At 42.6% G+C, this 8,202-nt stretch overlaps 1 protein-coding gene across 1 annotated transcript in view; it reads right to left on the bottom strand.

Moving 5' to 3' along the window:
- The window catches only part of LOC147965399 (uncharacterized), a 52,667-nt gene extending 44,957 nt beyond the window's left edge, over nt 1–7,710 (bottom strand). The window contains exons 1-2 of the mRNA XM_087530443.1: nt 6,462–7,710; nt 6,252–6,351 (exon numbers count right to left, since the gene is read on the bottom strand). The gene's annotated coding sequence lies outside the window, so the exon portion shown is untranslated. The remainder of the gene's footprint in view (nt 1–6,251; nt 6,352–6,461) is intronic.
- Between the last annotated feature and the right edge of the window lie 492 nt (nt 7,711–8,202).

The raw sequence follows: 8,202 nt of genomic DNA, 5'->3' as shown, positions 1-8,202 counted from the left end.
GCTTGACATAAATGAACGGGTAACTAAACGAGTGGTTGAGGTCAGTTTGGTGAAACTTCTTAGAGAAGAAGAAATCAAATGAGCCCTTAGAGCTAAAGTGGGTCAAGTAGTTTAAGGGGATAATAATACACAATTTTCCATATGATTCCAATGGCAAACATAGGAAAAAAATTCATCCAACTTAACACGATGAAGATACAATTGTAGGCCATGAGAACCTAGAGATGCATATTTCCAGCTTTTGTAGAAAGCTGTTTGGGGCCTAGTAGAGAAGTATGTCTCACTCAACAAGGACATGGTTGAGGACATAGCACAACTGGGAGATGATGAGAATGAGGTACTTACTGCTCCATTTATAGAGAAGGAAGTGTTTGAGGCAATTTCGCAAATGAAGAATAACAAAGCACCTGGTACAGATGGTTTACCAATAGAATTCTATAAGAAGTGTTGGGATAATATTAAAGGTGACTTCATGCAATGTTCCATGATCTGTTTAATGGCCATTTACAATTATCAAAATTGAACTTTGGGACAATCACATTGTTACCAAAGAAGGAAGAGGCAGTTTGCATTCAGCAGTTCAGACTGATGTCTGCCTAATGTAGCTTTAAATATTTACAAAAGTTGGAACAAATCACCTAATACAGATTGTTCATTTTGTGGTTCATCCGACTTAAAATGGATTTCATGCATGGGCAACACATCCTCGAGGGAGTGGTCGGTCTACATGAAACCTTGCATGAAATCCATCCGAAGAAACTTGATGTTGTGGTTTCAAAGTGGATTTCAAGAAGGCATATTATAAAGTCAAGTGACGATTTTTACAGCAAGCCTTGCGTATGAAAGGTTTTGGTGCGGCCGAAGCATGTCGAATCCTTTGTACAGAAAGGCAACGTAGGAATCAAGGGGATTTGATGTCTCCTATCCTATTTTAATGTTGTTCCTCATATGTTGTCTGTTTTCATTAATAGAGCTAAGGAGGACGGCCAGGTGTAGGTGGTCTAATTCCGCATCTAGTGGATGGTGGGATGTCCATTCTACAATACGCAGATGACACCATTATTTTCATGGAATATGATCTAGAAAAGGCGAGAAATATAAAATTAGTTTTATTCCTTTTAAAACAACTATCTGGGCTTAAGATTCATTTTAATAAAAGTGAGTTAGCTGATATACTATTGAAAGTGGTGTCCATTTGAATGAATAAACACGTGTCGTTCTAAACGTAACCACCGAGAATTTTCTTAAAAAGATGAAGCTAATTTTAGTTTTGACTCTTTTGTACCGACCTTCTCGATGTCATCTCAGCGTGAAATTTGCACAAATCTAGAAGGGTCTCTTGTCTTTGATGTGTAAATTTTTTATTTGTATTTATTCAAAAAAATGTACGAAAAATAATGTTAACATGTAATTATTGTAAGAATAAATTCTTTAAGTGTGTTTGGATTAAACACATTCAATTCTTGTTCATCCGTGATTATTTGTTCACGCAAAATTTTAGATGTCATCTCAGCGTGAAATTTTGCACAAGTCTAGAGTTATCTCTTGTCTTTGATGTGTACACTTTTTACATGTATAACCTATTTTTATTTTCAAGCCTAATTTATTTAAAATAGCTAAAAATTGATAGTTGCCTATTTACCCTCCTTTAGTCAATCATATCGATCCTTTCAACTGGTCGGAAAATTGATAGCAGATCAATGCAGTACAAAAAAATCAATAAAAGCCGGAAATGAACCAGGTAAAAAATAATACGTGTGTCAGCCTAAGAAGGTTGGTTCTCCATACATAGCCTAAAATTACAGTGATTGGTGGACCGAACAGACCGGCGCAATCCAAAAAATCATTAAAAATCAAGAATGAACTGTTCTATTAGTGAGAAATTGTACACTAATTTATTTAATAAGACAATGGTATACGTGCTATAACGTGGCGTTATTTTTTACAGTGAGCAAAAAGGAAAAAAAGGGCCTCGCTAGCGGTGGAATCAGTGGCGGTGGTAGCGGACTCTAGATATTTCTACTGCAGAGTGAAATATAGGCGGTGAACTAACCCATCAAAAACCAGCAGGCGACCCTCTAAAACTTGCCTGAAGCAGATGCAAACCAGGGGCACGTGGCAATCATATAAGCTTTGAATCATAGCACTGTGAATGCACGGGGTTGCCCCTGGCTTAGCCAGTATTTCATATATATATGGAAAATCCATCCTACCACCTGGAGTAGTTACCTCACATGTCTCATATATTACCACGTGATACTATATATATTATTTTATTATTTTAAATATGTTCATATACTTATCTAAGATATTTCAAAGTAAGTTACATGAAAAAATTGCATATGAGCCCATAGTTTTTGTTATATTTGCGAAATACATACATATTTGTATGTAAAAAAGAGTATACTTAAAACAAGGTATATACTACCTAAAAATTAAATTAGTATATATACTACCTAATCATTGTTATATACTACCTACTACACGTACATACTCTCGGTTTCGTTAGATACTACATACAACATACAAAACGCAAGTGGTGGTAACTACCACTGCTTGTAGAAAATATATATATACCGCTATTATAGACATGACATAAAAAAAATCATAAACTAAAATTTAATGGAAATTTTTTAAAAAGAAAGTGCATAGAAGGGTCTAGAACAAAGAGAAGTGTTTATGATTTGAAGTTTGTACATTGTAATTTGTTTAGAAGGAAAAATTGAAGAATTAAAATATAGAACATTCCAAAACAAAGAAGTGCTTGTTTTTTCTATAAGTTCGTTCATCAACCACGGAATCTTGTAGATAGTACATGTGGCAGTTAGGTAGAGTGAAGAGGTTATCGAATGACCAACAACGCTCCAATTTGACACATCTCTACAGTTGAACTGGTTTCATCCAGAGCTGACATTCAAAGTTATTCATACACTATATAGTGTTATAGATATAGATATCAGTGAACTATTAGATTGACTACAAATGATATGCAATGCAATGAGATAAAGCCAGTGGCCGGTTTATTATTAGCCATGCATGCCCTAAAATACAACCAATATAATACTACTCCCTCCGTCCCAAAATAGTTTTTCTTAGATTTGTCTAAATACGGATCTGTCTAGAAACATTTTAGGACGCTGATAAGTGCCACACATGTGGGCGTTAGAGAATCTGCCCACATATTTTGTGTGGTGTATAAGAGAAATAGCGCACACACCTACGTGTGGGCAAAACAAGTAATGCACACACATCTTTTTTTCCCTCTCAGTCCCTCTCACACGCGTGCGTGTGGACGAAATAGATAACGCCAACACGCCCCATACGTCAGGCCTCATACCTCGTGGTCCCGCACGCCCCGCGTGACAGTCACCGCGCACCCCGCAGTTGCCATGGTCCAGACCCTCGTCCATGTTCGTTTAACTGCAGTTGCCATGTCGCTGAACTTCTGTTGCCATGTCGGACAACTACAGTTGTTATATATGGTCTGGTCTACTGCAGTTGCCATGATTTCAAAACTTTAGAAGTGTCCACCTACTAACACTAGGCAGTTGCCATGTAGCACTACAAAAAGGCATGGCAAAAAACATGTTCGGGTAAAAGAGAGAGTTGCCATGTGCTCACAAGCACGCTAGAGCAGTTGCCTTGTAAAGAAAAAAAGTTGCCATCTGCTTACGTGCACGCTAGGGTAGTTGCCATGTACCATGCGAAAACACATGGCAACTCAGGTAAGAGAATTGCCATCTGCTTACAAGCAAAGGTAGGGCAGTTGCCATGTACCCTACAGAAACACATGGCAACTGCCAGCTTTGGGTGTAGGCGAGGAGATGGGCGTGTGGACGAATTGCTAAACGTCCACACACCAGCCCCCTCTGCGTGCGTCCCTCTGCGTGCGTGAAAGCTGGTGTGTGAGCGAATTGCTAAACACCCACACACCAGCCCCCCGTGTGGTGAAAAAGGACGTGTGAGCGACCGGATGAATGCCCACACACTAGCTTAGCCCTACGTGGCACACAAAAACTGCTAGAACGCACCAAGATTCATGTAGAATTAGTTGGATGAGGATCCATGCATGTGGGCGAGTTGCCAGACGCCCACACGTATGGGCGTTAGTGTTTTCGACATTTTATTATTTGATACTTCCATATCTTAATAAATGTAAGACAAGCTTTTTCTGGACGGAGGTAATATATAATTAAGAGTAAGTATCATAAACTACTATAACATACATTAATGTCGTATATATGATACTAACCTATGAGATTATTCACTCTAAGAAGTCCATAACTCCTCCACTACCCAAGCTCTACTATACGTACTGGTGGTCCCTATACAGGGATTACCAATTAGGCTCGGTTGATTCAAAGAATTTTCATAGAAATTTTGAAGGACTAGAGTTCTTTTGGAATTTTTTTCTATGTTGGTTGTTTGATTCATAGGATTGAATCCTATAGAACTTTTTTGGATGGATTTATGTTTACTTCCCAAAGGATTTCTAGCATCCGCTCAAACCTTTTTAAACAAATCATTTGTCTGTTCTATATAATGCAATCAAAAAGCCTAAAATATTGTAGAATTGAGATGACCATTTCAATTCAATCATATGTTTTTTCTATTCCCATGCTTTTAGAATCTTACAAATCAAAGAAGCTCTTAATTTGCATGTTGTCCTGTGTGCATGAGTGCTAGTATATCAGATATTCTTTAGAGAAAAAAAGACGTATAAACAGAACGCCACTACACAGGCCGGGCTGGCCGGCACAATAAACACACGCCCCTTACCGTGTCTCCTAGTCACACTAGAATAACGCAGACCAGGGTTAAACCTGCGAGTGGGCGTGTGTGTAAATGTGAGCAGCAGCATGGGCAGTGTCAAGTCGCACAACTCAACCGTCCACCATGAGGTGGCTCCATAGTTTATAAATAATGTGACGTAAGACAATGCGTAAGAATATTTGTTGTATTTGTGAGGATAAAAAAAGTTGTGCGAATAATTCAAAGGTGTCATATTGGGATGTTACCGACATAGCTAACTCTTGGGCGCAAGGCTTTCAAAAAAAAATCTTGTGCACAAGGACTTAATTACATGTCGACTTGGAGGGATTATTCTACAGATATAAAATAAAGTGAATAGAAACGGCAATCAAACTTCCATATTAGGTGAGAACTATAGCATATTGGGAACATATACACAAGTATGCTAGCACAGAATGGTTCTTAATAAATTAACGAGAAACTAAGAAATAGAGGAGTTAAATGATGCATTTTAACAGAAAACTTGCATTCAACAAACTGAAAAAGGTAGTTTCTGATTGTTCGAAAAAAGGTAGTTTCTTTTTTGAGGTGGCAAACTATATTGTTTCTTATTGGTATGACCAACCCGTTGTTAATCTTAAGTTATCTCAGTTCAGTCTCTTGGAGTGCTCATCAGGACTGGGCATTCATGCATAAGGGTAGAGGATGCGTACATGTTGTGGGTGTCTTTATCTGTACTGTTTTTCTCATTTCTCAAAAAAAAAATTGATGCACAATTATTATTATTTTTACAACACGCTTTATAGAGAGTAATGCATTTTATGTTGAAAAAAGACGAACATTTTATGGTTCACTCCGATCTATATTGTAAGAGAGAGGAGCACCTTTCAAGAGTAATCTAATGTCGTTACCATTGATCTCTATTTTTTGTGTGGTCACCTTTTTGAATTAATCGTACGTGTCTATAATGAGGCAGCAAGCAAAACTAAATCCTTGAGCAAGAGAGAGACACGAAACAACAGGAGTTGCACATCTAGATCTATCCCAAGGCTCCGTTTACTATTGCTGCGAATTCTTGCAATCTTATATTATGTTTGTTTGATCCGCATTTGACTACTTCATGGCTAATTTCCTAAACAAATTATGAACTAAACACGACGAAGTATAGCGCAACAAACCGTAAACTGAGCCTAAATCAACTGATCGCTGGATCTAACTCCACACATGTGTTCAGAGGAAGAATCGATCCTAGAGATAACTAGGCGCGGCCGCTTTTCTTCCTGGAGATAAGTACGAGACGTCACCAATGGAACAGTGACGTGCCCGACAATGACCTAGGTAGCAGTCCCTACCCTTTACTCCAGCAGCAAGCAGCTGGCTATCGGAGACAAATATATGTTACACCACGCAATTACTTTCGACAGTGACGCAACGTGTAAGAAATTGAAGAACATAGGGACAGCATGCAGCGCAGCGCTGCGCAAGAAATCTGCAATTACCTGGCAAGAAAAGAGTCAAGTGGTAAGCAGATCTGAGCTATCGATCCATGCGCACATTTGCCTCTAGATCGTCCATCTCCGGCCTACTCAGTAGGTTGATCTGCCATGAACATTCCAGACTAATATAAGCCGAAAGCAATCGTAATCAAAACATGCGATACTGTAGTAGATCTGACAAAAATTTACGGAGATCCATGAGTATATTTTTACCTTGGTTGCTCCAAGATCCAGATTCTTGGAACCAGCTATAGCTGAATCAATCAGCGGCGCCGCAGTAAATGCCTTTTTCCCTTCCCAAGGCCGGAGCGAGCAGCAGCGGTTAACGGTAAAATCCCTTGGAAAAGATGAGAGAATTTATCAAAGCAAAAGGGAGCATCTTCGTATCGTACCGAGAGAAAAGGGAGGGAATCCGTGCGCGAAAGCGTACCCACGCGCGCGGCGCCGTACGCTCTAGCCTCCCAGAAATGGAAACTTGCAGAGAGCGCCATGAACACAAAATTGCGGGGTAGTCTGTACGGCATACGATGACGCAAAAACGACGGCCAGCCGGCCTCTGCTGTGGACGCGGCGGCGGTGTGCTAGCGCGTGCAGCCAGCCACGGCGAAGGCCGGAAGGGAAGCGGGAGAGTGGATGACAGGAAGAGCAGTGAGCACGCGGCCGCGACGGCACACCCGGGCGGTGCCGTAACGACCGGCCGTGTGCTCACTCTCTTCTGTCACCGCCCAGCGCCCGTACCGGTCCTTGCCGAGCTAAGCAGCCGCGCCGCGCGCCTTCAACGCACACCGCCGCCGCGGCCACCGCACGCGGCACGGACGCTGGCGTTCTTTTGCGAGATCGATGGGGGAGATGGGAGAGGTGGGGAGAGACGGGTGTTGGGAAGCCGGATATATAGGCCGAGGGGTTGGGGGAGGTAGCCGGGCACGCACGTGTTGGGCCCGCGGTATGGCAGCGACGAGCGGAGAACGTGCAGCGCCGGAACATTCCGCGGCTGGCTGGCTGGCTGGCTGGCTAGGGTTTTCCTACTCCGATCCCGCCGCGCGGGAGAGGGGTGGTTGGTTGCATCGATCTAGCGCATAACAAGGGCACGATCGAGCGACGGGTCGATGGCGCCCGGCGCTGCGGACGCGGCCGCGCTAGGTAACGAGCTAGCTGCTAGCTGTCGCCGCGCCGCGCCAGATCGAATCGAGCTAGCCAGCGGCGTCGCTCGCCCGGCGGCCAGGCTGGGATGGATGGATCGATGGCAGGCGTGCCTCCCCTCCTCGATCGTGTTCGGCTCTTTCTAAAATCGGGCATGCGCGGCGCCGTGAGTGAAGGCGAGGGGAGGCGTGTGGGGTTCATCTCCTCGAAGCGATAAGCTGGGGCATTAAAGCCGCGCCGGGGCCGGTGGCCCCTCGACACGACACGAGAGGCGAGGCCACCCCGCGATAAGATTTTTCCAAATCTTGCCACCCTTTTCTTTTTTCCTTCTACCACCAGCTTTGACTCACCGGCCGATCGATGACCACAACAGAAGCACAGAGATGCCCGCCCGCCCGTCCCGAGCGTCGCTGGAGCGCCAACAAGTGGCAATTTGAGCAGCGCGCCTTCTTCCCATCGCTTCACGCACATGTTCGACGTGACATGGCTGCTCCGACAACTGTCGAGCCACCAGAGAGAGAGAGAGAGAGAAACGGAATGTGTACATATACTCCATCTGTGTGCGAAAATTTCTTTTGGAGGACGAGCAGCTCCATGGAGCTTACGTTTGCAAAATTAAAAAATCATCAATTTTTTTTTTCAAAATAATCTGATAAAATATAGATGTACATGGAGGCATAATGTATATGTGTGTAAAATTTCAAGACGAAATACGTTGAAATGAGGGCTGTGCAAAAAAAAACCAAATCTAGGGCTTTTCTACGCATGGCACTATTCATTCTCAAAGTTCATGAATTTGTTTTTTTATGGGTCA

The sequence above is a fragment of the Triticum urartu genome, chromosome 6A (assembly GCF_056163025.1).
Source record: "Triticum urartu cultivar PI428250 chromosome 6A, HENAU_Tu73, whole genome shotgun sequence".
NCBI lineage: Eukaryota > Viridiplantae > Streptophyta > Magnoliopsida > Poales > Poaceae > Triticum > Triticum urartu.
Note: the sequence above shows the minus strand (reverse complement) of the source record. Positions and strands in the feature narration are given on the sequence as shown.